The sequence below is a fragment of the Muntiacus reevesi genome, chromosome 14 (assembly GCF_963930625.1).
Source record: "Muntiacus reevesi chromosome 14, mMunRee1.1, whole genome shotgun sequence".
Classification (NCBI taxonomy): domain Eukaryota; kingdom Metazoa; phylum Chordata; class Mammalia; order Artiodactyla; family Cervidae; genus Muntiacus; species Muntiacus reevesi.
In genome coordinates, this window is record NC_089262.1 from 54,084,609 (window position 1) to 54,095,873 (window position 11,265).

At 43.6% G+C, this 11,265-nt stretch overlaps 1 pseudogene; it reads left to right on the plus strand.

Moving 5' to 3' along the window:
* Positions 1-8,508: 8,508 nt before the first annotated feature.
* LOC136146801 (U4 spliceosomal RNA) lies at positions 8,509-8,590 on the plus strand (annotated as a pseudogene).
* Positions 8,591-11,265: the final 2,675 nt, after the last annotated feature.

Below are 11,265 nucleotides of genomic sequence, written 5' to 3' on the forward strand. Positions count from 1 at the left end.
ACTCTCAAGAGTCTTCTCCAACACCACAGTTCAAAAGCATCAATTTTTCGGCACTCAGCTTTCTTCACAGTCCAACTTTCACATACACACGTGAACACTGGAAAAACCATAGCCTTGACTAGACGGACCTTTGTTGGCAAAGTAATGTCTCCGCTTTTTAACATGCTATCTAGGTTGGTCATAACTTTCCTTCCAAGGAGTAAGCGTCTTTTAATTTCATGACTGCAGTCACCATCTGCAGTGATTTTGGAGCCCAAAAAATAAAGTCTGACACTGTTTCCACTGTTCCCCCATCTATTTCCCATGAGGTGATGGGACCAGATGCCATGATCTTAGTTTTCTGAATGTTGAGCTTTAAACCAACTTTTTCACTCTCTTTCATCATGAGGCTTTTTAGTTCCTCTTCACTTTCTGCCATAAAGGTGGTGTCATCTGCATATCTGAGGTTATTGATATTTCTCCCGGAAATCTTGATTCCAGCTTGTGCTTCTTCCAGCCCAGCGTTTCTCATGATGTCCTCTGCATATAAGTTAAATAAGCAGGGTGACAATATACAGCCTTGATGTACTCCTTTCCCTATTTGGAACCAGTCTGTTGTTCCATGTCCAGTTCTAACTGTTGCTTCCTGACCTGCATACAGGTTTCTCAAGAGGCAACTATACATCAATAAAAAAGTAAATTTAAAGAAGTCATGTTAGGGCTTCCCTGGAGAGGAAGCTTGCCAATGCAGGAGACACAGGTTCAATCCCTAATCTGAGAAGAGCCCACATGTTGTAAAGCAACTGAGTCCCTGCACTGCAACTACTGAGCCTGTACTCTAGAGACAGGAAGTTGCAGCTACTGAGGCCCCAGCACCCTACAGCCTGCTCTCCACAGCAAGAGCAGCCACCACAGTGAGAAGCCCTTGCACCATAACTAGAGAGGATCCCCTGCACACCGCAGCTAGAGAAAGCCCGCAGAGCAGTGAAGACCCCACCCAGCCAAAAACACTAAATAAAACTTAAAAATGAATAAACCATTTAAAAATCAGTTAATAGAAAATATCCCCTCATAGGAGAAAATTCACAGTACACTAAATGAAAAAGGGAATAACAAAGCAATATATACCAAGTGTATGTCCAGATGGAATAATATCAAAATATTCACCCATGCACGACAGTCTTGGAGACACCCCAAAATTTTGTGGGTCGGGTTTTAGAGGGAGGCTAAGGAAGTAACACTGATGTGATTTCATTTATACCTGCAGGCAGGTAACACTTGGGGACATCTAGACACTAAGAATTTTTATTTACACTTTTATTATGGAAGTAATTTGCTTCCTACTTGTCATCATCCAAGCAAAGAAGGGAGAGCATGGGCATTTTTCACTGTTCCTAGCCCAGTGGTGGTTTGGATGGGGTCTGCATAAGATTCCATCTGGTTCTCTGTCTGAATCGCTTTCATTAAGTCAAGAATGAGAAGCCTGACTTCAGTCTCATACAGTGAGATCCCTGTGTCCTCAACAGTAAAGTGTTGCCATATGGTTCGTAACATTACAACACTCCTGGGTAACCCCTGAAACCGTCTTCATGTCCACACGATCCCAGAGCACAAAGATTTATTTAGGATATTGTAAATAAAACTTGGATAAACAGAAGCATGAAATGGGAGACCCCACAGGCTAGGGGAAAAAAGTTAGAAAAATAGACCTGCTTCATCACCCTCTCTGGCAAATAGATATGACCCATGATTTATTAAAACAGGAGCTTTTTCAAGACATAATTATAGGCAAGAGAAAAAGCCTTTTCCTAAGAGTGTCTCTGTATGCTTCTACTGAGACTTTTGTATTTGAACCTGACACATTTGAAAATCATTCTAATTTTTTCTTAGTGTCACTGTTTGGGTAGTACCTGAAAACAGAGGTAACAAGTAAAGCAATAGGGGTGACTAAGATCTCTGTGGGCAGGAGCATTATAAGACTGGGGAAGAGGACCAACAAGAGACTCTTGGGATAGACCAACATTAGAGGGAGAAGAGGAAAGAAGTAAATACAAAGCTATCATTCAAGAAGTCAGAGTGTGAATGAGTCCTCTCTGTATCAAACTATGTAAATAACATTTGCTCTAAGGTGGAAATTTTTAGTGAAAAATATGGTTTGAAGGCTATAGTTTTGCTTTGTTTGACGCGAATGGATCTTTGCCTGGGGTTAAATTAATCCAGATGTACTGGATAAAACAAAGCAAAATTATACTTAAATAGATTCAAGAGTTCTACTATTTTACTCGTCTGAAAAAAAAAAGTTAAAAATAAATAAAGGTTTTCAGGGAGTAAGTGAATAATTACAAGCATATAATCCTAATCCAAAACATTGAATGTATCAAGAAAAGTTTCTAAATGAGCATACCTTGAAAGGGTCCTACTGGTTTTACAGACCACACTTTCTCATCCTCAAAGGTTCAACTGACAATTTTGCTAGAACATATTACTAAACAGAGGGGACTAGTGAGGGTTCACTTTTTGTTTCCCCGCCTGCATGCTGCCTGGCTCCCTCTGCTCGGAAATAACCACAGGGCTTGCTCACTCAGTAGCAATGCTGACAGCATCCTCCACGACTGGAAGGTAGAAAACTCGCCTCTGTGGTTCCCGAGGCCAGGATCAGACTAGAGCAATTATGCAGCGAGTTTGGCCCACCTTGGGGACTTTGGCTCTCAAACGGCAGGGCTACGCAGACTAAACTGAAGGTTGTTTTACAAGAGACCATCAAAATCCTCATTTGCATGTGTGACATTCCTGTGGAGAGGCTGATTTTGAATCAAGCTGGCTGGGGCAGATTACAGAACCAGTCTGCTAGTGTGAATGTAAATAGCATCAGCTGGATCTCATCCCTCCCAGTTAGCCTTGGCCTTCTCTGACCCAATGCATGCTAAGTCACTTCAGTTGCATCCTACTCTTTGCGACCCTAGGGACTGTAGCACACCAGGCTCCTCTGACCCTGGGGATTCTCCAGGCAAGAATACTGGAGTGGGTTGCCATGCCGTCCTCCAGGGGGTCTTCCTGGAGGTTGGCCCAGGGATTGAACCCACATCTCTCATGTCTTCTGCCTTGACAGGTGGGTTCTTTACCACTAGCGCCACCTCTGAAGCCCCAAATCACTAGCCAATTGAGTTTAAATACAAATGATCGTTCACTGGAAAGACTGATGCTGAAGCTGAAAATCCAATACTTTGGCCACCTCATGCGAAGAGTTGACTCACTGGAAAAGACCCTGATGCTTGGAGGGATTGGGGGCAAGAGGAGAAGGGGATGACAGAGGATGAGATGGCTGGATGGCATCACTGACTCAATGAACATGAGTTTGAGTAAACTCCGGGAGGTTGTGATGGACAGGGGGGCCTGGCGTGCTGCGATTCATGGGGTTGCAAAGAGTTGGACACGACTGAGTGACTGAACTGAACTGAACAAATGGTCCCAACACCTTCCAGCTAAAAGGAAAACATCAAGTTTTCTTAGAACAATGGTCGTCAGCAGCCATCCCCACAATCATGAGATCCACTGAGTATTTACATTGTACTAAGTGCTTTACATGCATCATCTCCTCGTATCCTCACAGCAGCCCTGTAAAATGAAAGTGTGAGTCATTCAGTCGTGTCCGACTCCTTGTGACCCCATGGACTGTAACCCGACAGGTTTCTCCATCTGGGGAATTCTCTAGGCAAGAATACTGGAGTGAGTTACCATTCCCTTCTCCAGGGGATCTTCCCAACCCAAAGATCTAACCCAGGTCTCCTACATTACAGGCAGATTCTATACCATCTGAGCCACCAGAGAAACCTTCATAGCAGACCTATGGCATGTGATATCACTGTACTGTCACATGGCCATTTTTCAAGGAGAGAACAAAAGCTCAGAGAGATTAAGGTTAACTCATCCCCGGTCACACAGGAAGAAGGCAACAGATGTGAATGCAGACAGTCTAATTTTCACATCTAAGCTTTCCACCCTTTCTGCCTGATGTCGTATTACTTATAAGTAGCATGACTTCAGTTGACAATAGCAGCAATGAACTCTGATATCAAAACCAAAAGGGGATGTGATACAAAACAAATCATAAAGTATAATTAGAAGCTGTGTCATTTTTGTCACACAGAGCTGTGTGAATCATAGGGAGCCCTCCCACTTGCTCAAGGCGATTCTAGTTCATTAAAAATCTGGACTGTATATGGAGGATCCAGACTAAGGATCTGCTCCATGCCTCTGTCTCTCAGTGGTAATAACTCTAATTCTGCAGTTCTTCTCTGTCAGGCAGCTCTGGGACTCAGCGCTTTCTCTGTAGAGGCCTGGGGGAATAGAAAACAATCCATAAACAAAGTCCCAAACTGGAGCTGCAGAGGGCAAGTACCCACAGCAATGCAATTGCACAGACTACTCCCCCACCCCACTTTCAGGGTAGGTGCTGGGGATCATGAGGAAATGGGGACATTTACTCTTCAGCACAGAGATTTCTGGGAGTCATCAGGACACTCTCCGTCTTGAGGACACAAGGCCCTGACAGCCGTTCCAGGGAGAACGAAGCCCAGTAGTTACAAACTTCCCAGCTCTCAGTCCCTGCGGAACATCTTCCACATATGGAGGGGGGTCCTCCACTCATCACCTGGACAGCAGTCTGGCAACCGCTGGCCAAAGTGGTTTATAACATCTGGATAACTGTTTCCAGATGGGGCCTTCCCCTGAAAGACTTGATTAAAAGTTTCACACTCAGCGTCTTGAAATAACTGACACATGCACAGAGAGTTTCTACCATCTGCACCCAGAGCGGAAGCAGCAGGCCACGCCTAAGATGAGAGCACGCATCCTTCGTAGGATTTCAAGAGCCTCAGAATACTGCAAGGCTGTTTCTACTGGGTCCACATCAAAGTCCAGCAAATCCAGCTGCGTAGGGAGGCAGTAAAGTGGACTGGTAAGAACAAGAGCTCTAGAATCAGATCTGCATCCAAACCCAAAATCTACCCATTGCCAGCAGAGACTTCAACAAGGACTTAACCTCTCAGAGTCTCAGATTTCCTCTCTGTAAAACAGGAATGCAGTAGCCCTTACTTAGAGGACTGTACACGCCTGCACACAGCGGGCACTCACTAAATGGTTTTCTTCTCTCCCCCTCTATTTTTTTTTATTATTAGCTGAGTCTATAAACACAATTCACCATCATACTTATTACAAAACTGTTAGCAAAACACGTAGGACTAGAAGTTCCTTCTCCAGTCTTTATACAGAACATTAACATTTTAAAAGCATAAACAATAGTAGCAGATGTTTATAATGTGTCCTTTTGAGGAGGAGCTCTAATCATCTCCCATCAGGAAAAAAAGAAATCCACCCTGAATTTGTCTTATAAACAGATTCAGACCAATCCTGACCCCTGGATTAAAATCCTGCGGTCCCTCATGTCTTCTGGAGCTAGACATCTTGATGTTGAAGAGAAAAGGAAGTCCAACTAGACCAGAGATTGGGGGCTTCCCTGGTGGCTCACGGTAATGACGCCTGCAGTGCGGGAGACCAGGGTTTGATCCCTGGGTCAGGAAGATCCCCTGGAGGAGGGTATGGCAACCCACTCCAGTATTCTTGCCTGGAGAATCCCCATGGACAGAGGAGCCTGGTGGGCTACAGCTACAGTGCATGGGGTCACAAAGAGTTGGACACGACTGAATGTTGTCTTATCAACAGATTCAGATCAATTCTGACCCCTGGATTAAAGCATGTGGGCCCTCACTTCTTCTGGAGCTAGACATTTTGATGTTGAAGAGGAAAGGAAGTGAAAAGGAAGTCCAACTAGACCTAAGATTAAGATTCACCAAATATGTGAACAGGTCAAACAAAATGATCCTCATTTAGTTAAGTCCAGGGAGAGGCTTCCCTGGGGACTCAGTGGTAAAGAATCTTCTTGCCAATGCAGGAAACACAGGTTCGGTCCCTGATCCAGGAAGATGCCACATGCAGCAGAACAATTAAGACAGTGGACCATAACTACCGAGCCTGTGCTCCAGAGCCCAGGAGCTGCAACTATTGAGTCCACGCGCCACAACTTCTGAAGCCCTCTCGCCTAGAGCCCGTGTTCCATAACAAGAAAAGCCACCGCAATGAGAAACCCTCAGCCCTCAACTAGAGAGCAGCCCCCACTTGCTGCAGAGAAAAGCCCAAGAAGCAGTGAGGACCCAGCACAGTCAAAACTAAATAAATAAAATTAAAAAAAAAAAAAGGTTCAGAGAGGTTAAGTGATACTTTAAGTGTTAGGGTGAACATTTAGCACACAGGAGTAAGCTAATTTTCTTCACTTTACAGCACTTTTCTCACTTATTTTTTTTTTAAACTAATTGGAGGATAATTACTTTACAATACTGTGACGGTTTTTGCCACACGTCAATATAAATCGGCCACGGGAATACATGTGCCCCCGTCCTGAGCGCCTCTCCCTCCTCCCTCCCCACCCTACCCCTCTGGATTGTCCCAGATTACTGGCTTTGACTGCCCTGTTTCAAGCGTCTAACTTGCACTGGTCATCTATTTTGCATATGGTAATATGTATGTTTCAATGCTATTCTCTCAAAACATCCCACCCTTGCCTTCTCCCACTGAGACCAAAAATCTGTTCTTTACATCTGTGTCTCCTTTGCTGCACTGCATGTAGGACAGTCATTACCGTCTTTCTAAATTCCATATATATGCATTTATATACAGTATTTGTCTTTCTCTTTCTGACTTACTTCACTGTGTATAATAGGCTCCAGTTTCATCCACCTCATTGGAACTGACTTAAATGTGTTCCTTTTTATAGCTGAGTAATATTCCATTGTGTATATGTACCACAGCTTCCTAATCCATTCATCTGCCAATGGCTATCTAAGCTGCTTCCATGTCCTAGCTGTTATAAACAGTGCTGCAATGAACACTGGGGTACATGTGGCTCTTTGAATTCTAGTTTCCTCGGGGTATATGCCCAGTAGTGGGATTTCTGGGTTGTATGGCAGTTCTATTCCCAGTTTTTTAAGGAATCTCCACACTGTTCTCCATAGTGACTACACCAGCCTGCATTCCTACCAACAGGGTAAGAGGGTTCTCTTTTCTCCACACCCTCTCCAGAATTTGTTTGTAGATTTTTTGATGATGGCCATTCTGACTGGCATGAGACAATACCTCATTATGATTTTAATTTGCATTTCTTTAATATTCTCCCACTTATTTTGAAAATTATCAATATAATAATGGCTATAATTTATGCAGCATGAATAATATTCCAGGGCAGTGATAGGCACTTTTCTTACACTATTTCCATGTAACCTTCTTTACATCATGCCTATAAAGCAGGCATAATCATCACCCTGGGTTTCTCTGGGTGAGGAAATTGTAGCTCTAAGAAGTTAAATAGCTTACCACAAACCATAAAGCCAACCAGCAGCAGACCTGGAATTTGAAGCCATCAGTCTAGCTCCACAGGCATCTGCCAACAGCTCTGAAACGATTTCACCTTGCCATGAGGTGAGCAAGAAAACTAGTGAGAATAATTTCTCCTGCTCATCACCTGGAATTGCTATGACAGTTAACCTGTGGCATCCGTGATTACTGTGTCCACAATCTGGGCTCTGTCCACTATTCCTCATAGCTGCTACAAACCCTCTTTTTTTCTTCTGGTCTCTATTGCCAGACAGGTGTTCAACACAATAGCTCCCTTTTCCCTCCATCTGCTTCTTGCTCAGTGAGGCCCCGATGCATTACGGGAGGCTGCTCCCCACATGTGCTCACAGCCCCACTGATGAGAAATGGCAGAAGCAGGTATTAAAGGTGGAGGTTCTGGCTTGTTGCTCTGAGTGTATTAAAAACCATTCCCAGACTCCACATAAAGAGTTTTACACACATACCCAGCACATGCGATATGAGGGAGACAGAGAAGCAGACGTGGGGATAACCACAGTGAGACAAGTAACCACAACAGAAGTCTGGAGAGATGGGCCCAAGGAAAGCCGCTTTCACAGACCGGGTGATGGATCGTCTCCTCAGCAGACAGACAGACAGCTCGAGGTACTTATTTTTATAAAAAGCTGACAGAAAGAACTCCAGACGTCCAGGCCCGCTCCCTGCTCAGTCCTGTCCAGAGCTGACTCAGCTCTGTTCCCCTTCGCAGAATGGTGAATTATTCCACGCGCTCCTGCTAATCATCCCCATCCAGCTCCTTTCTTTTCTCACAGGTCGTTTAAATGTCTCCTCGTCTGGGTTAGAACTTGGGTGGATACTGAATTCCCTTCTGTTTTCCTCCTCAGGGATGAATTTCTCATACCTAGGGTATTGTTTGTGGGGGGAAATTCTTTCAGTTTAAAGGCCCTTGAGATGATTATCCCAAGAACTTGTCTCACTAGGCTCTTGAAGAGGATACTCACCACTTACTGAGTACACAGTAGGTGCCAGATAATTTCCACACTCTGTCTCCTTTAACTCTCATGATTACGTAAGGTCTTTGTAAGTCCCATTATATAGATCAATAGCTTTGTGCAGTGGCAGTATCACAGCCAGTGAGGTTTATCCAAGGTGCAATTGTTGCTAATTGAAAACAGATCAAAAAAAAAAAAGAAAGAAAACTGATCAATAGCACATAGGACATACGTAATAAATGGAAGGGAAGATAAAGCCCCATAGCATACTGATTTCCTCAGTGTTTCTTTATAAACCAGAAGACAGAGTGATATAGTAAAAGGAGCTGATTCTGGACCAGGAGACCTGAATTCTTGTGTGAACATGAAAACCAACCAGCTCTCTGGTCTGGGCAAGATATTTTACCTTTGTGTACCTCTGTTCACTTAATCTAAAAAATGCATGAATAGACTAGCAATTTCTATACACATGGCTCCTTCTTCCTCTAAATTTCTATGACTATTACCTGTTTTCACACTGTAGTTAGTATTCATAATGTCAGACTCTCCAAGAATAAAGTCCTCGAACACAGCTAGTCCTTCAGCACTGAATTGACATCCTTTATCACCCAGCTCTGGAGCACATCTAAGCCATATCTGGATAACAAATTAAGGTAGTCACAACACTTCACCCTTTCCAGGCTAATTCAGCATGCTGTAGCTTTTAAAGACAAGTTGAAGCAGAACTTCAAACCCTGGGGCATAATAACAGATTCCATTGTCTTACTACCCTGGATCTGAGAGATGTCCTGACAAAAATAGATACTTGATATCATAGTTAGTTATTTTTGCCCCCCAAAAAAACCCTAAACTTAGTAGATGACAACAAATATTTACTATTATCTTTCATTATTCTGAGCCTTTAAAGACTCAGCTGGCTGTTTTTCTTCTGGAGTCCCTCATATAATTTTAGCAGATTGGAGGCAGAGGCTGCGAGTCTTAAGTTAAAGGTTTTTTCATTCACATGTGTGACAAATGAGCTGAGATAACTGTGGGCTTCTTGGTCATATCTCTGTCCACGTGACTACATTGGGCTTCCTCACAGCATGGTAGCCCTGGGGCAATCAGATTTCTCATAACTGATTTCCCCCTAAAGTGAGCATTGCAAGAGAGCGAGTTAAAAGCTTTAAGCCTTCTTGTGAACTAATTTCACTTATTCTATAGATCACAGCATTCACAGATTAGCCCAGACTCAAATATGTGGAGGCATGAATTCTAGTGCTCAGTGTGAGTACACTTTTTCCCTCCAGGAATGAAGGGATGGTAGTCATCTTGGGGACAAGTTAATCTACTTGGCCTATCTCAGAGCAAAATGAACTACAGTAAAGGTCAGTTAAATTCTCAACATTTCTCTCTTGTTTCCTTACATACACACACATACACGCATACTTACACAAACAGTTCCAAATGATGCCAATTATAGTAGCATGCTTGAACCCCAAAGATGATTACATAAACATGAAGTAGGAATTACAGGTTTAATCCCATAAAGAATAGGTCACAGAAAAAACCACTCTTCCATTTCTCTCTGAAATAACATTAAGCTCTGTCACTGATGGGAAAGGGAAAGCAACTTAACTGAGGAAAATGTCTTCAGAAAAATAGTAATGGCAGATCAGTGATCTAGTCAAGTCCATCAGGATGGACATTGAATCCCAGTTATCTTAAGAGAAATCCAGATGTTCCCTTGAAACCATCCTTAAAGGAAGGTGAGCCAGCAGGATGAAGTTGCCAGACTCAATTCCAGACGTCCACACCGATAAGCAGGCCTGGCGTGTGGCAGTGGAGATGGGCAGCTTAAGAACACTAAGAAGCAAAATGAGGATCTGGACAGTATCACTATCAGGAAAGCATATCATAAACCTCAGCATGTGACACTGCCCCAAGAAAAACAGCAACCCAGAGGCCAGCTGAAAAACTAGATTCTGGAGTACAAAAGCAGGTCAGATAGGAAAGCAGTGGTGAGCAAAGTCTGGATGGTGTGTTGGAACCCAAGAGGGATGGCATAAACACTGGAATTACAGGCCCCTAAAGGGCTGAGATGATCTGTAAAAGAAAATACCAGCAGCTCCCGGGGAGGAAGAAAGGCTTAGGAGCCATCAAGGAAGCAGCACAGTGATCCTTTGGGTATGGATGCCAGAGCAGAGCTAGAATTACTGTGGCTTGGAGGTGACTCTAAAGTCCCCCAAAAGAAGCATTTCTTTCTCTTCATGACTCAGAGAAAGTCAGGAATGAATTCCCTAGACACGAAACTTAAGGAGTTTTCTGGCCTCTAATTGGAATATTTAGGATTTGTCAGTCTTGAAATCTGATGGGCTCTGTGGACCAATGGGGCAGGAAGATGGAATAGAAAGTTATTTTCCTCTCTGGTTCTGCCTTCAGATGGGAATATGAGGCTTGTTCTCTAAGCTGTACAACTTTTAACACCAGAGGGGCCAACGGGTCCATCATAGTCCACCACCCAACAGAGGGCACTAACTGGACCAATCTTCAGGTTATAGTGCTCAGTTAAACCCGCCCCTCCGGCTCTTAAAGCGCTCTCCCATAATTCTGGCAATCATAAAAATCTCTAAGTCTTTTTAATTTATAATCTCATTTCTGGGAATTGGATGCGACTAAACTATCCATGAGCAGGGGAAATGCATGTGCATGAAGATGTTCACAGCAGCATTATTTATAAGTAGACAAACTCAGCTTCTCAAACTTTGATGTGCATCTCTTAAAGGGCAGACGTAGTAGATCTGGTAGGTCTGAGTATGGCTCTCAACTCTGCATTTCTAACAAGCTCTCAGGTGATATCCATCCTACTCGGGCCACACTTTGAGCAGCA